Consider the following 21,065-nt stretch of genomic DNA (forward strand, 5'->3'; position numbering starts at 1 on the left):
ACAGCCTTTTGTTTTTACAGTTAGTTGTTAGCACCAGTTGCTACTGTCTCCTCCTTCATCTCACCCACAAGTTTTAAGCTGGTAAAGCCACTCATTCTCCAACTTTCATACTGTTAATTATATGGAAGTTTTCCTGAAACCTAAACTTATAATGAACTGTGGAGACGTTGTCCAGGTTTTCCTGTGGGATGTGGGAAACTCTAGGAGACTAGTATCTCATTTGATTTACAATCACCATGCAGTTCTGTTGGGTCTTTCTGCCTTCCTGTGTCTATACCTAGGAAATGGGACTTCAATTACTTCAACGTCTACTGAAAATCAGCTATTGTGATACCCCTCTCTTCGCTCACTTTTATTGGGAATTGTTTCAGTTATTTGGGGGTGTATTTCATGCTCTTTTATGCATTTTAAGATTTTTTTGTGAAGAATGCTATTCAAGTTTTCTTATACAAATTATATCATTTTTGAAGAAAAATTTAAAGGGTAAATGGTATGAGTCAAACCAGATAGCTACATATAAAGAATGAAAATAGACATATATTTATCACCTGGCACAAAACTCAATTCCAAATGTATCAAGAACCTCAACATGAAGCAGATACCTTGAATCTTATAGAAGAGAAAATGGGGAATAGGCTTGAATATAGAAAAGGACTTTCTGAACAGGACACCAGTAGCATGTGCATTAAGATCAACAATTAATAAATGGGACCTCATGAGGATTCAATGTGTCTGTATAGCAAAGAGGAAGCCTATAGACTAGGAATTTGAGCAAAGAGGAAGCCTATAGACTAGGAAAATATCTTTACAGATTATACATCTGATAAGGATTAGTATCTAGAAACTAAAAACAACAACAGCAACCAAAACCATTGTGAACATTAAGAAATAAATAACCCAATTAAAATGGGATATAGGACTAAATAGAGTTACCTAAAGAAACACAAAAGGCTGTGGAATATTAAAAATGTTGAACATCTATAGCTCTCAGGGAAATGCAAACTAAAACTACTACACAAAGAACTACAGGTAACTAAGGATGTTGAGATTGGGAGAAACAGTCTTCCCCAGGAAAAGCTCAGCGATTGGTTAATACCAAATGGTCAGCCATAAAAACACACATGCAAGTAACAATATACAGATTGAGCAGGTTATATTTATATACTTATGAATATGAGAGGGCTTGGAGGGAGGAAAAGGAAGGAGGAAATGATGTATTATAATCTCAAAAATTAAAAGAAATAAGGATAAAAGAAAAATAAACCAAACGAAAACCCTCACCGCCTTGAGATTGCCTCCTACCCCAGTCAGAATGGCTGCATATGCTGGTAAAGATGTGGGAACAGGGGAACACTTACTCATTGCTGATGGGGCAAATGGTACAGCCACTATGGAAAACAGTGTGAAGGTTCTTCAAAAGGCTGAACATTGATGTGCGTCAAGATCTAGCTATATCTACACCATTCTTGGGAGTATACCCACAAGACTCTATATTCTGCCATAGAAATACTTGTTCATTCATGTTCATTGCTTTGTATTCATAATAGCCAGACACTGGAAATAACTTAGCTGTCCACTAACTGGTGAATGGATATTGAAAATGTGTTACATTCATATAATGGAATATCATTCATGTAGTAAGAAAAATGAAATTATGAAGGTCACAGCTAAATGGATGGAAGTAGAAACAATCATCATGAGTGACAGAATCTGGACTCCTCCCCCCAAATATTCCAAATTTTCTCTTATATGTGGATGTTAGTTTTTAAGCTTTTGATATGTGTGCTTAAATCTGAACAAGCACAAAGGTTAGATACATAGTAAGGAACCAGCAGGGAGAAGAATAGGGACAAGAGAATATATTGTTATAAAGAGATAAAGGAGAAACTAGACTAGGAAGATTAACTGGAGAGAAGAACAGGAGAGCAGGGCAGAGGAGGGGATACGGGAGGGACAACTAACAGTAGAGGTCTTCTGAGAAAGCATGTGTAAATCTATTACTATGGAAACTTTCTAAAATATGTACATGCAGCAGCGAATGAACCTCTGTGAAGTCATCACACACTGTGGAAGCAATGGCCCAGCAAGCCACCGTATGCCATCAAGTCCAGCTTCTGTAACAGGAGTGAGTTTCATCTTGTTGAGTTGTTGACCAACAGAGTCCCACAGAGCCCCTCTGGTGGTTTGAATGAATCATATATTTGAATGCTTAGTCATCACTAAGTGACTCTGTTTGGGAAGAATTGGGAGGTGTGGCCTTGTTAGAGGAAGTGTGTCTCTAGGGGTGGCCTTTGATGTTTCAAAAGCCCACACCAGGCCCAGTCTTTCTCTCTTTCTCTGCCTTCTGCATACCGATCAAGATGTAAAGTTCTCAGCTACTGCTCCAGCATATGCCTGTCTATTTCCCGCCATGTTAATCATGAACTAATACTCTAAAACTGTTGGCAAGTCCTCAATTAAATGCTTTCCTTTTTAAGAGTTACCTTGATTATGGTGTTATTGACAAGACTATTGGTTACTCTCCTCAACCTGATAGTAAGGTCCCATTCCAGAAGGCTCCACTCATTTAGTTATTGAACATGGGGAAATTAAGCTGATTATCAATGGGAAGCTTCTCCACTACTGACTAGTGTTCATGGTGCTGTAGGCTACTTTGTACAATACTGAAGGAGAGAAGTAATAATACCATCTACAAACCATCCAAACTACATAGTGACCTACTTGTAAGATACGCTGGTGCAATAGTAGCACAAATGTTATGAGAATAACCAACTACTTAAAAAAATTAGGTTTAAGGCTCACTCCATGAGATGGAATCCATACTTGACACTAAAGTGGCTAAAAGCTGGGATTAGATTGGTCGTGGGCCTAGGGGAAAATCTACTGCTCTCATTCTCTTGAGGGAACATAGCAATAAAATGACTCCTAATAACATAATGTTACACCCACAGATCAGCGCTTCACTAGAGAGGCTTCTTCTTGCAGTAGGTGGGAATTAACACAGAAACCCACAATTGGACAGTGTTCAGAGAGTGACAGACTTTGGAACACTCAGTCTTAAATAAATGTCTTCATCAAACCTCTTCATTCAGTGCCAGAGATCTATTGCTGAAGAAGAGGTAGAAAGACTGTTAGAACCAGAGATGATGGATGACTCCAAGGAAACTGTTTTCCAGACACAACAGGATGAATGCACAAGCGAATGAATGCACAATCAGAGATTGTAACAACATACTTAAAACCCACACAGACCTGCACAAGTTTAAACGAGACAGAGTCCCAGCACTGAGAAAGGCAAATGGACATGAAGTCTCACCCCAGCCAAGAAGCTATTTACAACTGATGCCTACTGGGATAGGAAAAAAAAATCAGTATGGCTGGTTATATCAGTCACACTCCAGGCAGGCCCTGTGCCCAGGAGTAGTCAGACAACACAAAATGGACTCCTTTTATTTTTCTGCATGGGCTTTTTGTTTTATTTGGGCATTTTTCTTTTTGTTTGTTTTGATTTTTTCTTTCTTTTTTTATTGGAGAGAGAAAACAAGAACATAAATTTAGTTGGGTAAGGGTGTGGGGAGGATCTGGGAAGAGTTGGGAAAGGGGAAAAGATGATCAAAATATATTGTATGAAAATTTTAGTTAAAATAAGTAAAATATAATTACATCAATTGTTTTCTCCTTCCCCTCTGTCTAAATTATTATTGTTACACATAGATGAGTAGATACCTGCTGGGTCTGTATAGTAGAATTGCTTGTATGTGCATGTTTTTAGGGCTGACAGCTTGGTATGGATAATCAGTTAGGGGCACCTGCCTGGAAAAGACAAGTTCTCCTTCTCTCAGCAGTGATTGGTTAGCTACAGCTTTTTGTTTAGGGATGGGGCCCTATGAGATCTCCACCTTCCACGTTAGCATGTCTATTGTGTTGTCATAGTTTTGGTCTTGTTCAGGCAGTCATATTGTTGAGGTATCATGGTGTAGCTTTTCTATCATCTCTTAGAGACACCGTGTTGCAGAAGACTTCCCAGTTGTCTGATGCTATTGGATAATTTTTTTTACATTCAATGAGTTTATTAAACATTGAGATAAAAGAGACTGTCAGATGGACTAATCAAGAATCAACTATTCTGCTATTTTATTTTTAACGGAGTTTTGTGATCTTTTTTATAAGCATTTAAATGATATTTATTTCTACAGATTCATAAATGTAGGGGGTCTTTCTAATTTCTAGTGTCTTCTTCAATTTCATCGTTCACTTCTTATAGATAGATTTATAGTTTTTACCTTTACCTTTATGTTTACAGTTCATCTTGAGCTAATATTTATCTAGAATGTAGGGTAAGGTTGATGGATATTTAGTTCTAGCTATTTTGTTGAAGAGACAATTCTTTCCCTATTACATTGATGTTATGCATTTGAAAAAAAAGAGATTTAGTTGATCATATGTGTATCCACAGTTCTGTTTTATATCGCAAGTCTTGATGTCTTTTTTTTTTTTAAACTAATGTAATTATTCTGGGCACAATGACTGCAGACTACATATTTTTTGTTCAATATCCCTGGGAGGCCTGCTCTTTTCAGAAGGGAAGCAGAGGAGGAGTAGATCTGGGGGAGACAGGAGGTAGAGCAGTGTTGGAAGGAAGGAAGGAAGGGAAACTGTGTTTGGGATGTATTGTATGAGAGATGAGTAAAAAATAGAGTACATGGGGTTTGTGGGGAGAGTGGTGGTAGAGATATGGGAAAGGGCAGAGGGAAGTGAGTGAGGGATGGATTTGATCAATAGGCATTATATTTATGAAATCCTCAAACAATAAATAGAAAACCCAGAGTATCCTTTTGTGACATGCAGCAATATGAGTGAATTTCAAAAAAAGTATATTCTCATGAAAGAAAAAAAGTCAGCTAAAGATAAGAGCATCTCTGTAGATCTTCAGAGCTTTCTGTCCACCAGCTTCCTGTCTGGTAATGTCTGCCCACACAGTCCAGTGGTGTCAACATCTTATCTTCTGATCTCACTTGACTGTTGGGTCATTGTATTCTACACTGATAGCTCTATAGTCTAACAAACTGCAACAGCTGAAGATTCAACTCTTCCGCCTTCCTTCTTTCAGGAATCATAGTCATATTGCCTATTGTCTAGTTTCTGAACTTGTTTCATTTATTTTTACCCAGTTTTCTGGTATTTTTGATCAGAGAACAATTCTCAAAGCAACCAAACTTTCATATTGGAAGTGAAAGTTCTTGAAACTTATTTTAAGACATTTACTTGTTTTTTTAAAAATTCATTAAACTTTTATTTTTATGTGCATTGGCATCAAATCTCCTGAAACTGGAGTTAAGACAGTTTTAAGCTGCCTTGTAGGTGCTGGGAATTGAACCTGGGTCCATTTAGAAGAGCGGTCAGTGTTCTTTTTTTTTTTTTTTGTGATATATATTTTTTATTTTACAATACCATTCAGTTCTACATATCAGCCATGGGTTCCCCTATTCTCCCCCCTCCCACGCCCTCCCCTTACCCCCAGCCCACCCTCCATTCCCATCTCCTCCAGGACAAGTCCTCCCCCGTGGACTGTGATCGACTTGGTAGACTCAGTCCAGGGAGGTCCAGTCCCTTCCTCCCAGACTGAGCCAAGTGTCCCTGCATAAGTTCCTGGTTTCAAACAGCCAACTCATGGAATGAGCACAGGACTTGGTCCCACTGCCTAAATGCCTCCCAAACTGATCAAGCCAATCAACTGTCTCACCTATTCAGAGGGCCTGATCCAGCTGGGAGCCCCTCAGTCTTTGGTTCATAGTTCATGTGTTTCCATTCATTTGGCTATTTTTTTTTCAATAATTGAGTAAAACTGAAATTTATTATATGCCACAGTCGTCCTACGGACCTCCATGCTATATATATATAGCCTCTATGGTTCTATGGGTTGTGTTCTTAACCACTAAGCAATCTCTCCAACCCCTTAAGATATTTACTAATGATCGTTAAGAGTAACTTCTTACATCTGTGTCTTTTGTTAAAAATATCTATGAATTTTAGTCAAATTGTATTGGATGTCACACCATAGTGTAATTTACCTCCTTAAACAGTGTATTTCTTAACAGAGACTGTTCTCAATTTTCTTTGCAATTGAAGACAAGAGATGGCATGCATTTTATAAACATTATGTAATTCTAAATTAATTTTCCAAGGTCTTTGGATTGCATTATATGACTTGGAATTATCTGGAATTATCTTTTAGTTATATAAACATATCAATAAATATTTTCCTTCAGAAGGCTCAGTCAGAAGCCTCAGGGCCCACTGCCCTTGATGATATTTATCAATGTTAAGATTATGTCTTGATTAAAAATATTATTTAAGTTACTTTGTGTTTGCTCATCATACACCATGTGAAATATATTCAGTGGTAGAAGTCAATTCTGAATTACATTGCAATGTAGTAACAATCAAGAAATGACCATATACCTGCCTAGGCTCAGTGTGCTGGGCTCTGCTGACTCCCCAGGGGAGACCTTGATTTGGGGGATGTGGGGATGCAGGGTGGCTTGGGAAAGAGGGCTGGGGGGTGGGAGGAGGGAAGAAGGGGGGTCTGTGGATAGCATGAAAAGTGAGTAGAAAATTTCTTAATAATGGAAAAAAAGGAATTTAAGAAAAAAAGAAATGACCATATATTATACTTTAATCCACTCAAAATGAGTAGATGATAATTTTCACCAAAATCTTTCCTTTTGAAAATGTGTGGGGGCTACATCTAGCCCTCTTAATGTTGTTGCTCATCTATCATTGTCAAAACCCTGATTACTTTGTTGAAGTAACGTTATTAGTAATTCTTTCTTACATTCGCATTAAAAAAATCTGGACTTCCATCTTGAAAAAATTTGCTAGGTAGTCACATTGAAGTAACAGAGTCAAGCGGATGGTAATAAACCATCACCTTAGTTGTCTGAAATATGACAGAGAAGATTTTCAAGTTTTTTTTACATAGTATTAATGTCCTACAAAAGGTTTATTAAGAGTCCCATTGTCAAATAAGTTTGAGAAATGCTGTTCCCATATTTATTTCTTGAATATCCATTATCCACATAAAAGCACAGACAAGTTTTACAATAAAGAGATCTGTTTAGTTTTAACTCAACAATTTTCACTTATTTGTCAGTGACACTTACTTTCTACCCACAACACCTCTTAAAATGCTTGAGCCAATAGTTTCCACATACCAGCTTTGGAATTACTACTCAGATGGTGATGACATATATCATTCAGCTCCATGAATGGTTTTATCTGGGGGCACAGAGTAAAAAGAATGCTAAAGTATGTGTCTCCCAATATGTTATGCACCCTAATAAACTTATCTGGGGTCAGAGAACAGAACAGCCTCTAGAAAGACATAGAGGCCATCCTTTAGGTAACAGAGTAGGCAAAGGAATTCCAGATTGTAGAGAGCCCATTGGCTGAATTACTTTGTTAATTGCTCTTAGGTCTGTTATCATTCTCCATTTACCAGATTTCTTTTTAATAACAAATACAGGAGAATTCCAAGGGAGGTTGATTCTTCAATATGATGAGCATTTAATTGCTCTTGTGCCAGCTCTTCAAAACCCTGAAGTTTCTCTGTTGTTAAAGGCCATTGCTGGACCCATACATATAGGCTTGTCTGTTTTCCATTTTAAAGGTAGAGCTGTTGGTGTCTTTGAAATATCAGCAATTGTTGTACCCCCCCCTGTTCTTGTACAATCTGGATGGCTGGTGACTGCTCTTTATAATAATACCTCCTAACCTAATATTTCTCTCAGAAACATGTATTAGTTTATGGTTTGTTTCTGGAGGTTGAAGGAATGTTAATCTGAGTATTCTGTTGTTGTAATAGATCATGACCCCATAAATTCATAGCTATATTAGCCACATATGGCTTTAATTTTTCTCTCTGTCCTTCTGGCCCTATACATTCAAGCCATCTTGTGCTCTGTCTCACTTGAGATAATATTCCAATCCCTAATAGCTGAACATTTACCTCCTGAAGAGGCCAATTTGTATGCCAAAATTCTGGTGCAATTATTGTAACATCCACACCCTTGTCTAGCATATCTTCCAAGAGAATGTCATTTATTCATATGTTTAATTTTGGTCTTTGTTCATTTATAGAAGTTTGCCAAAAAATTTGCTTTATGGTTTTTCCTGAATTTCCCGTTCTATATGATACAGCTGTTCTATTACCCTGAGCAGCCTGATTTATTCCAATAGGCACTTGCTTATTTGATTGCTCTGAAAGGGTTTTCTTCTATGATGGCAGGAACAATCTGAACTGAATCTGCTGTGGGGGGCCTGCATGAGGCCCCTCTGGGAGTTTTCCAAGGACAGAGGCAAAGGATTACCTTGTCTGTTCCTTATTGATCTACATTTGTTGGTTCAATATTTACCCTTACCACACCTTCAGCATAATCCAGAAGGGAGGGGCATTCTGTTGCCATTGTTCCTTGAATAAACATTCTTTCTAAGAAAGCCCTGTTACACTTCCTTTTCAAATGACCTTGTTTACCACAACCAAAACATCTGACATTATTTTTCCCCAGAGCTTTTGAAATCATCTCTCCTATCCACATATCATTACGGTCATGAGACTCAATATTAATTGTGTCCCTGATACAGTCCTCCAAGGGTACTGATCTTGCCTTTAATGGCCTGATTATTCTTTTGTATGCTGTATTCACATTCTCAAAAGCCAAAGATTCAATTATTATCTGTCTAGCTTCTGAATTTGGTATCGTTCTATTTACTGCTGAAACAGCCTTTGTAAGAAATCTGTGAAGAATTCTTTTGGGCCTTGCATAACTTTTGTAAATGATTCAATTTTCTTCCCTGCTTTCTCAATTCTGTCCCATGCATTCATGGCTGCCATGTGGCATAGAATTAAGATTTGGTTATCATATAAAAATTATCTTTATATATTAGTGTAATTGTCTTCTTCAAGAAGCTGGTCCTGGGAAATTTCCACACCTCTAGTCCTACATTGTTGTTCTATTGTTTTAGCCTCCTCTTTAAACCACATTCTCCATTTTAACTGTGGACTGGCCTCCAGGACAGCTGTAATTAACTCTTTCTAGGCCTGAGGGATAATTCTATTACAAGTTGACCACGAGTTTAACATCTTCTTTACAAATGGAGAATGCATGACTATACTTCTTTAAATCTCCTTAAATCTAACATTTCCACTGGAGTGGAACTATCTTAAGCAGGTAGTTCCTGTGAGGTTACTTGATAGATTAAGTTTGGTTGTTTGAAAACAGACTGTCTCTCTGTAACCATATAATTCAGTCCTGAAATAATTTCACTTTAAATTCTTCTGTCTGGTTCTGAATTTCTCTATAATTTATTTTAACAGGTTTTTCTAAAGTCAATCCTGAGTTAGGTTCACCTTTAAATTCTCCTGTCTGGGTCTGAATTCATTTTATGATTCATTTTAACAGATTTTTCTAAAGATTTTATCTTGGCACTTAAATTGACCAACCTTTTTAATGCTAAAATAAAAATGATTAAACAAATAATATTTATAATTAATGTTAGGTATATCCCGTCAACATTAGTTATGCTCTCATTTAATTGTTCCATTTTCAGACTCCCTAATGTGTTATCAAACAGAGATCAAATTCCTTCCCTTGTAGAAATGTTTCTTATTTTTTAATGTGGGAAAAAATTATCTAATTTCGCCGGGCGGTGGTGGCGCACGCCTTTAATCCCAGCACTCGGGAGGCAGAGGCAGGCGGATCTCTGTGAGTTCGAGGCCAGCCTGGTCTCCAAAGTGAGTTCCAGGAAAGGCGCAAAGCTACACAGAGAAACCTTGTCTCGAAAAACCAAAAAAAAATGATCTAATTTCAACTTTTAAGATATTTTAATTGACTTACCAAGTCTGTCAACTGCATAGAACAGTAGAAGTCTGGTTTCAGTATTTAATTAATAAATTTAATTTAATTTATTTAATTTCAAAACAGCTACCTAGTGTGGTAGCAGTTTGAGATGGGAATCCAGAGAGAAAGAGTCTACCACTCACCAGGAGAAAGAAAGCCAAAAAGACTCTGGCCACATGCTCTGGTCTGAGCCGTAACTAGAGAGAGAGGAAGGAGACAGACAGAGCAGAGGAGACGCTGCCAATTGCCACCATGAGAAGCAAGATGTAAAAGTACTGGTAAGCCACAAGCCATGTGGCAAAGTATGGATTTATAGAAATGTGTTAATTTAAGATATAAAAACTAGATAACAAGAAGCCTGCAATAGCCATAGTTTAAAAATAATATTAGCCTGTGTGTGTTTATTTGGGTCTGAGCTGCTGCTGGACTGGCGGGTGAGAGAGATTCGTCCTGGCTGCAGGCCAGGTCGGACACAGGAAAACTTTCAGCTACACTAAAGAAAATGTAGTTGAGAATATGGAAGTGTTTTTGCCAAATGTAAGTTCTGCATGAACTGAATTAGTAATTTTCAGGTAGGAGATTTCAGAGTCTAAAATTAGAGTGTATTATGGTAATCTATATGAAGGCAAGCTTCATAAAGCATGTTGGACAATATGCAAATAAATTTTGAGGAACAAATGTTTGATGATAAAAGTGTAAATTAATTAGAAACATGTGGGATAACTTGCTTTTGAAATATGCCTGTGTGTAAAATTTTAGAAATGGCTCAAAATAAGTTCTGGCCAGATGTGTTTGGGGTTTTACTAAACTTAAATATTAAAAAGCTCAGGATGCACATGATTGTCATGAAGAAGTCATCCATTTCTAACTTAAAATCCCAGAGAAGAGAAAATGAACATTTGTGTGTAGGAGGTTTTAATGGACCTTAATTTGCAACAAAAAAACATCTTTGAAATCATTGAAATTTGCCCACTGCCCTTCCTACTACCCTATCAGAATCTCCTGAAATTTCAAGTTGGAACGCTAATCACCTAGAATTATGGATATGCAAATTTGTCTTTTATTTACTTTTGGTGACAAATAAATATACCATGTGTCATTAAAACATTGTTTCCACAAGATACTTCTCATTTTAATTCTCTGATATTTGGTATTAACACACAGCTCTATAAAGTATTTACTTGTTTATTCAAAACAGCAATCAGTGATGTCAGCAGGCCTCTGGAAACAGAATTTCTTAACTTTGTTCCTTCTGCTGTATTCAAAGCAGCAGAGCAGACAAAACACAATTCTGCAAAAATGTGTGGGCTTGCCTTTTACAATGGCTGAGGGTTTTGATAGAATTGTCAGTAAAGTAATAAGAGCAATAGCAAATTTTCTATACTTGATTATTTCTATTTAATTGTATTGTTCTATTGTTATTTCTAAAGTATGCAAAAGAAGTAATTTGATAAAAATACTGGAAGATAAACATTTGGAAAATATGGTTGGTGAATAGTTTGGTATTGGTGTTTTGTAGTTTTGAAGCATATTTTTCCAAGTAGGGTTTTTCAATAAAGAAGTAAATTTAGATGATCACATTGCAGCTACATCTAGCCCTTAACACTGTAAGAAATGTTTGGGATATTACCTAAGAGAAAAGGCTACACTTGTGAATACAGACTGACTTATCATAATGGGAATGCTTAGTATATTTTGTGTTATACCTGCAAAGACAGAGTATAATTTAATGTATAACTCATCACTTAAAATATTTTTATTAATTATTTGAGAATTTCATATAATGTATTTTGATCATATTTGTCTTCTATTCCTCCCCTAACTCCTGAGTGTGGAGCTGCTCCTTTAGAGAAAACTGACTCTTTCCCAGAAGCCATCAGCTGACATTATCTCCTCAGTAAGGGGTGGGGCTTGTGAACTAGAATGGTGACTGGTTTGATCTTGTGCAGATCTTGTGCAGGTGACCATCACTGCTGTGACTTCATGAGAGCAGCATCCTGTCATGTCCAGAAGATACTGTTTCAGTCTGTTCATCCTTGACCTCTGGCTCCTAAAATCTTTCTGCCTCCTCTTCCATGATAGTCCCTGCGCCTTGGAAGTGTGATATCATATAGACATCCCTGAGCACCCCACAGCTACTTATTCTTTGGGTGCCAGGAACCAAAATGAGCTAATCATTCATCTGGTATCTTGATACAAGAAGTCAGTATTTGCTTAGAGCCTCATTATTTTACCAGAATAAAGAATGACAAATAAAGTAATGAAGGCATCACAGCCATTCTTGGTATACTTTTGGCTGTCAATTCTAATAGAACAACTCATGGTCTGAAGTTGGGATCAAATGTCCTCACCTCCCAAGCTTTATTCAGGTATAAGATAAGTATGAATTATATGCACTTAGGTGGACAAAATGGTGTTTAATCTGTACAAATGGTCACAATAACCCATCTAACCAGTCACTTCACAGCAGTCATAAACTCTTCATATTCATAGGAAGAAAGGAACTATAGCAGGTGCACTGAGGCCAGCCCTCCTAGAGTGCTCTTCATGTGCCATGGTATCCAACTTATCCTTTGCTTCAGTCTTCTATATTAGCATCAAGTCTAATCTCTTGTCTGCTTCTTTCCTGTTCTCTTCTAGATCTACTAATCACAAATGGAATTCCAGGGAAGATTCTATAAAAGTCCTCACCTTGAAATGCTTTATCATCCTAAGAAGTTTGGACTTCATCCTGAAAGCAAGTAAATGATGAATGAGACAGTTCTAGTTGCAATATGAAGAATGGAGTGAACAGAATAATGCTGGAGACATTGACACAAATTAGGCCCATAGGTGAGAGATGAAAATAACTTGAATTAGGGTAGATGGTAGGAATAGAGAGACTTTGAGATATTTATGGGACAGATGAATTGGGACTTTAATGACTGGTTTGCTACATGTGGAGCAGGAATTAAGGTTGATAGACAGGTGAGACCAGGGCACCACTATGTAGTGGTGCTTGCATGAAGTATGAGGACTGAGAATATAAAAGGGAATGTGTCAGCCAGTTCATAAGAACGGGCAGTTGATTGAGTGGCTCACCACATTTTTGTAGGTTTGTGTGGTGAGGAAATCATGAGTTCACATAGATTTAGTTTATCATTCAAAGCAAAGTAAACTTTATGATCTTTGTGTTTTTATGAGTTCCCAAAGGCCTGTGATGCAGAGTGAGGCCCATTTAGATGATGTTCAGACTCTGTGTACTTCTGATTTCTAAGAGGTTACTGGCAAATTTATTCAACCTTGTTTTGGCAGGTGATATAGTCTTGGAATCGTACTCTGGGTGCAAATGTATCCTACCCAACGGGATGCCTTCTCTGAGACACATAGCAACACCATGTACCATGCACTGGTTTCCCATAGTAGTATAATGGTTTCCATTCTAAATAGTGTGAATTTAATATTTCCAATAATATCTAAATAAACATTTTCCATAGATACTAAAATGTTGTAATAATATTCAGTATAGTTTATAGAAGTTAGGTAAAAGAAAAATCTATGAACTTTGGTTATGTTAAATGATACCCTGACATTCACATTTAAGACAGTTAAGGCAATATTAGTGTGTTAGAGTCAATACTTTACTCATTACAGGCTGAATTGGTCTAGGTTTCCTCTTGTGCTAGAAACTGGCCTTACCACTGTGACTGCTGTCTGTGTGAGTCTCCAACAGGAGTAAAACCCAAGTGACGAACGTGAGCCACATCTATAGTTAGAAACATTCTGCAATCTGTTTTATAAAAGGAGAGTGAAACAGGTGAAATAAATTTTAATGATATATTTTTATCTAGCCCAATATATAAGAATATTCTCTTAACATGAATTTCAACATAAATACTTTGTGCTTTTTTATTTTAAACTTTGAAATACCGTGTATATCACATTCTTGTGAGAAGCTCCAATTTGGACCAGATACATTATAAGCACTCAGTTGCCTTATGTGTCTACTGAATACCATATTGAGCAGAGCAGATCTAGACTTCAAGAACCGTGAATAATATTTCATTATATTTGTGGAATATAAGTTTGTTTTGGGTGTTAAAAGACTAAACACTGTAACATATTTTATCTTATACAATCTAATTTTTAAAAATATTTTATCAACAGAATTTCATAGAACATATTTTGATCATATTCATTCACACTCCTCCCCCAACTCTTTCCAGATTTCACTCCTACTTCCCAGTTTCCTTAGTTCTGCTGCCTCTTCTCTGACGGTCCTGGAGCCTTGAGGCAGGGTTGCGGTGCAGATGCCCCGCTTGTGGCCGACCACCACACCGATATTTATTCTCCCCACTTTGACCAGTTTCTCTGTTAGTCATCAAACACTGCACAAAGAAACATCTCTGACGAGGTCGGGAGGTGCGCTAATATGTGGGTATGGAGATGCGAATTTAGAGGGTGGTTTGAAACTGTGTCCCTTTACTAGAATAACATAATTAGTTCACCCCTGGAGCCTCTGGGCTCCCTAACTGTAGGCTCTTGGTCAGGTTAACAGTACCAAGCATGTATTTTTTTCTAGTGGGTCTGGCCTTAAATACAATCAGGAGGCAGTTAGCTACTTCCAAAACATTCATGACACTATTTAATTCATGGACATGACTAGACTTCAAGAACAGCAAATCATTTCATTATAGCTGTCGAATATAAGTTTGTTTTGTGTATTAAAAGACACATAAAATTTCAATTTAATTAAATTTCAAAACGAATCTAATGTTAAAGACAACTAACACTACAATGAAAATAACAAACAACTACAATATTTATATAATACTTCCCCCTGAAGAGTGTGTTTTACTTACAATCAGATATATATTGCTGTATCTATAGGGAGAACCTTGGGAAGTGAATTGGCCAATGTGATCTATTATTTGTACGACACTCTAGGATTTCTTTTAAGCAGATTAATAACTTTTAATAACTTTAAAGCAGGTTAGGCACCAAAGACAGTTAAAATGTTTCAATTCAATGTACATATTTTATCCTTAAGGAAAATACTATGTGTTAGAAGAATTAATTGTTACTTTTTACTATTTTTATTTGTGCATATTAATTGTACAAAAGAATAGGTTTCATGATGACATCTTAGTACATATGTGCCATGTTCTTGTCTCCCTCAGTGACCTCCACTTATTCGTCTGCTCCCTCTTACTGATCCTCTTTCTCTCTTCAACTAATTCTCTTTTATACTTTCTATGTTAAAAAATATAGTTTGGACATTTAAAAAAACATAATGTTTGTTTTTCAGAGTCTGGCTTATTTCACTTAACATGATGGTCTCTAGTCATATCCACTTTCCATAACTCTATTCTTATTTATGGTAGAATAAAATTCCATTGTGTGTAGATGCATTGTCTTTACTGATTTATGTATTGATTTAGACTGATCCCTTGGCTCGTCTCTTGTAAACAGTGCCACAACAAACACAAGCATGCGGGCATCTTGGTTGAATGTCGAGTTTCCATCCAGTATCTACCATGGAGTGGTATAGCGGATCAAACGGCTCTTCTGTCGTCAGTTTTTCTAAGGAAACTTGATACTGATTTCCATAACGGCTACTCTAATTTACATTCCTAACAATAATATATAACACCCCCAACGTGTGTGTGTGTGCGCGCGCGCGTGTGTGTGCATGTGTGTGTAGGTCAGAGGTCCACATACGAGTCTTCCTCAAGCGTTTTCTGCTTTTTTTTTTTTTAAATCAGAGTCCCTTTCTGAACATGGAGTGTGGTGAAGTTTTGAGTGAGTGAATGTGTATCATTGACAAAAGCAGGAAGACAATATCAAGGACCCCAGAGTCTCAGATTCGTGGGAATGGCCATGTCTTCCCCACATCAGTCTCAGAGCATTGGTGTAGTCTTTCCCTGGTCAGAGTACAGATGTTTATAAATGGTTGATCTTTAGCTCCTGGATGTCTGCGACCTGAAATTGCTTCCCCCCAGGGACCTCCTACCTAGATTAGCCAACCGCTCTTCCCTCCCTGCTGCTGGAGTGTCTGCCGCAGAGTACACAGCCCACCCGATCCCAGCTTTTTATGCTGTGTCTGTGTGCCATTCCCCTGCCGTCCGGTCTGCAGCGATGGAGCTCATTGATTTTGTTAGGCTGGCTGGCCAGTGAGCTTCAGGGATCTTCCTGCCTGGAGTCCTCCTAGTGCCGGGTTGTGTCAGGCTTTTCTATTGGTAGCTGAGGATCCAAATTCAGGCCATGGTGCTGACAAAGTTGTTTGTACTTACGGGACAGGCCCTTTATCGATTGAGCCGTTTCCCCAGCAGCAGATGATCCTTTCGTCTGGAGTCCTCACCAGCATTTGGTGTTGATTTCTTATATAATGAGACGCCTCATTATTGTGTCTTGTGAACGTTTACTATTCAGTATGCTGACAAATGCTTTGAATCTGCAGTTTAGAAGCGTCTCAAAAAATCTAAAAAACCCCAACCTCCCCAAACCAAGTGATTTAATGAAAAACAGACACTCGGGGCAAAAGTCAGCTACCCACGAGCCCTCAATATGGCTATTGGAAACTATACTTTTGAGAGTTTGAAGAATGCTTCGTGGTTTTAGAAAAAGACTAGTTTAGTAGATTAAGAAACTTAAGGCCTTATCAAATACATAGTAAAAACATACTGAGTTTGCTGTGGGCAAACTGTAAGTCCTAGAATTTGCTATATATTTTGGTGAGAAGACCTTTAACCCTTATTGATGAAATGCAGCCACCTGGATTATATATTAAGGAATGAGCACGGAGTGGGCGGGGGGGGGGGGGTGAGCTTCTGTGCTGAATGCGTTAAGCACTTGCTTACCTGAAAAGCTTGTGGCAATCTCTTTGATGTTGATTATTATCTGTGGTTGCTAAGGGCTTTTTGTTCATTTGTTCTTTAAAAAAACTTAATTGAGAAAAGCAAATGGTGAGTATTCTAGTTAAGAGTGTCTAGGAGAGTGTTCTATACAAGAAGACAAATTATTATTTGTTGGGTGGTTTTTTTTTTTGGAGCAACCAGTTTTGAATATTGGGTTGATTTCTATAGCATTGTTACTGAAAGTGTGTGCTGTATGTAACAGTGGAATAGCAAAGTGGAAAGTATGTTGGTGGGTAACATCAACTTCGCTTCTAGGACCAGAAGGACTGTGTGTACTTCAGGAAGTTTGTCTCTTCCTCTACAAGATAATCTAAGTTAATGACTTGTGTCTGACTTAAACTTTTAGAAATAATACCCATTGTCACTGAAATTTTTACTTTAGAATGAAACTTTATCATGTTTAGGAAGTAGGGAAGCAATAATCTCCCACTGTAATCAGGGAGGGTCTCCTTGGAAAGGCCAGGGAGCAAGCTCTTAGCTGGGTGGCACTGACAGTGGCGGCCAGGCCTCTCATGTAGGGACACCTATGTTAGGTTTTTCCTTTTTTTAACTTCAGTGATATAAAAGAATGATTTTTTCCTAGGGAAATGTGCACTGATGTATTTATAGATAATGAAGCATGGTTTGTACAAACTTAACTCCCCAAAACTTGGTTACGTGAAAAGAAAGGAGTGGGGAGGGCAGAAGGCAGGAAAGGGGGGTCAAGCATCGTGGGTCATCTTTTCACTGCACTGTGCTTGACAGCTTTCTGTAAGTCTGAAGTCATTTCCCAATAAAGACCGGAAGGAAGAGAAGCTGTGGTGTGCTGGTTGGTTTGGGCTTCGAAGCAGCCTCTTTCCTATTTCTTTCTTTTCTGTTGGTGCATCTCTTCACCCATTTTCTCCTAAGAAGGGCCCCATAGCACCCTACATACAGTCTGAATACTATTATACTAACGTTTTTATTTCTTCCTGCAGAGAAATGAGAGCAAACAAGGAATTTTGTGTAACAAAGGAGACTTTTCATATTTCACTAATGGTAAAAAAGATTAATTGTCCTTCTAAATATTATGCAAGTGTAGATATTGGTGAACATTTATTTATAGACATTAAAAAGAAGAACATTGGGGGGAAAGCATGGAGGGCATCTATATTAGGCTCCAGGACTCGGAAAATTATGAGAGAAGCTGCCTATAAGTTGTTAGTGAGAACCATGCTCAGGTGCTAACAATGCGACTTATGTTTACTTTATGTACAAGTACATATGTACTACTGAAATGTGGAAGGGGAAGGAGTGAAGTATGAGAATTTTTTAAGTTGATAATCTTGGTAAGGATGGCTGCTATCATTAAGGTGAGTAAGCCTTACTGACTTTTAAAAGTCATTGCACAGCATTGGTAGTTTCCCTCTGAGGCACAATGCTCGACTGTCATGGATGAGGTCCTGGGTTTGCTCTCTACTTCTTCATAAATAAAAAGTAAAACTGTGGATCTCTGCATCTGCTTCTGTCAGCTACCAGATGAAGGTTCTATGATGACAATTAGGGTAGTCATTGATCTGATTACAGGGGAAGGCCAGTTCAGGTACCCTCTTTACTATTGCTTAGAGTCTTAGCTGGGGTCATCCTTGTGGGTTCCTGAGAATTTCCCTAGCACCAGGTTTCTCCCTAACCCCATAAGGGCCCCCTCTATCCAGATACCTCTTTCCTTGCTCTCCCCTCTCTCCCCCCAAATAAAGCAACAAGAAAATGAACGAAGAGAGGGCAGATGACAAGAAAAACGAGTTAGAATAGATAGAAGACAAAAAACAGTGTTTAAAGCATCGGGTGCCAGGTCACTTTAACAGATGTATCCAGTCTACATATTTGGGAATCTGCACCTATGATGTTGGAAATAGAAGAATAATATTGAACAGAATTACAACGTCAAAATGTGAGCACTCATACTTCTCTTTTACTAAGGTTAAAGTACTAGTTTACTTAGCACTTCAAAAAGTGTGAAGGTTTACTTTCTAAAAAAAATCACATGGAAACATACTACTGTAGAAGCTTACACACATACAGGGAGAGAGGAAGGGAGAGGAAGAGGAAGGAGGAGAGGAAGAGAAGTCTAAAAATGGCAAGGTCCCATGGACAGCAGTAGATAGACACTGTAGTAGACACTGTAGGCTAACAAATTAAAAAAAAAAAACCCAATGTCAGGAATGGGTTACCTCTTCTGGAGTTGTTCCAGCAAGGTCCCATAGACCCCCAGACAGTACAGGTTGTTGCCATTTCTCCTGGGTAAGATCCTAACTACTGATAGCACACGCTTGGGTCCTAGAACATGGAAAAAGCAAGCTTGTAGTGATCTGTAAGCTCCATTCCTCCTGGGTAGCTTTCATTGTGCTGAAGGGAGCTAATGCAAACTACCAGAGGAGAAAATTAACTTTGCTAGCTACAGTAATGACTGGCCTGACAGACAAGTCCACTGATACAATTAACATTAAAGGAAGTAACTAACCACTTTCTGACTGGACTTAAGTTTAGCTCCATAAGATGAAATCCAGACCTGACACCATTATCATGCTAAGAACATGTGGTTAGATAGGTCATATTAAACCAATTTCTAATGACTTACTGTTGTACCCATAAATCAATGTATCTTCTAACCCTTATCCAAGAAGCCTGTGTTTGCAGTAAATAGTGATTAACAGAGAAACCCAGAGTTGAGCAAGGTGCAGAGAATAAGAGACTATAGAATGCTCAACTCTAAAAGGAACACATACATTGTCCCACCCTCCTCCAAAGTTCAGGAATCATTGAGGAGAAAAAGAGTGTAAGAGCCAGAGGCAGTGTATGACTCGAAGGGAGCAGTGTCATTTAAACACAGAAGGGCAGCTGTACATATGAACTCAGAGTAGCCCAAGATGTGTGAAAGCCCAAGCCAGACCAAAGCCTAGAATAAAGATGAGAGCTGGGTAACCCTTAGCTTTTGTACTGTTGTCCCATGATAGCTTATGGGGGGGGGAGGATAGATAGATAGGTAGATAGAGGATAGATAGATAGATAGATAGATAGATAGATAGATAGATGATAGATAGATAGATGATAGATAGATAGATAGATAGATGATGGATAGATAGATGATAGATAGATAGATGATAGATAGATAGATGATAGATAGATAGATAGATAGATAGATAGATAGATAGATAGATAGATAGATAGATAGACAGACAGACAGACAGACAGATAGATAGATAGATAGATAGATAGATAGATAGATAGATAGATAGATAGATGGGGGAGGGAAGAGAGTGTGTTTTCTCTAAGAGTATATCCCCTGGTAAGTTGACCACACTCTGGTGGTTGACCATACACCCAATAATATCTGGACAGTACAAATTAGTTTTGATGCATTAAAAAAAGGACACAAAGTTGAGTAGGCAGGGAAAGAGGGTGGATCTGGGAAGACCTGGAAGATAGGAGGGGAACATGTTCAAAATACATTGTATGAAAACTGAAAGAACAAATAAACAAACGGGTTTGAAGGGAATGACATTATGCGATTGTTGTAATCATGCCCATAGTCCTTGGCTTGTCTTAGGTCGGCTCCAGAGGAAGCACGGTATTCTTAAAGGAAAAGCAACCTACACAAAGGGAGAAAATAAGTCATCTTTGAACCTTATTGTGAGATAACCTCAAAACTGTGTAAGACATTACGTAGATGATAGTGTGACACTCGGATGGATATGTGTATGAGTGGGAAAATTAGTATGTGGATATGAAAGAACATTGTAGAGCTGCCTTCAGAAGCTGTAAGGGCGGTATCACTGCATAAAGGAAGAAGGAAAATAAGCATTGTTACAAGTGGAATAGAACATGTTTTAAGGTGGGTCTGAACAGCATTACACTTATCAATCTACCTTGACAAGCATGTACAAATCCCATGGTTTCTTGGTGCTTGGAAAACAATAAAATGAATATCTTCTTATATACCAAGGTGATATATGAGTAAAAAGCACTATTGTTACAAAAATGAACACTTCTTGGAGCTTGGGAGAATACAAATTATAAAAGCAGACACACAGAAAATGATCTGCAGTGGTAACTTTTGTGAACACAGATTAAAAGTAGATAGTATCATGCCGGGGAGAGGAGCTTTGTTACACACAGAGCTGTATGTAGACGCTTAGACAGGCTGCACTGTGGAGCTCTGCTGTGGAACGACAACGAAGCATCATTGATAGGGAGAATAAAATGATGGGGAACAGATGATTTAATGGCCACTTAACATAGTTATTACTCTCTA

At 38.0% G+C, this 21,065-nt stretch overlaps 1 long non-coding RNA gene across 2 annotated transcripts in view; it reads left to right on the forward strand.

Annotated features, from left to right (window-relative positions):
* Window positions 1-15,282, forward strand: part of LOC107402411 (uncharacterized) — a 126,278-nt gene extending 110,996 nt beyond the window's left edge. Inside the window, exon 5 of one of the 2 annotated variants that reach the window (XR_013044782.1) lies at window positions 12,540-15,282. This is a non-coding gene — a long non-coding RNA (uncharacterized LOC107402411). The remainder of the gene's footprint in view (window positions 1-12,539) is intronic. The other variant, XR_013044783.1, reaches the window with a different exon arrangement.
* The last annotated feature ends 5,783 nt before the right edge of the window (window positions 15,283-21,065 follow it).

The sequence above is a fragment of the Peromyscus maniculatus genome, chromosome 15 (assembly GCF_049852395.1).
Source record: "Peromyscus maniculatus bairdii isolate BWxNUB_F1_BW_parent chromosome 15, HU_Pman_BW_mat_3.1, whole genome shotgun sequence".
Taxonomy (NCBI): Eukaryota; Metazoa; Chordata; class Mammalia; order Rodentia; family Cricetidae; genus Peromyscus; species Peromyscus maniculatus.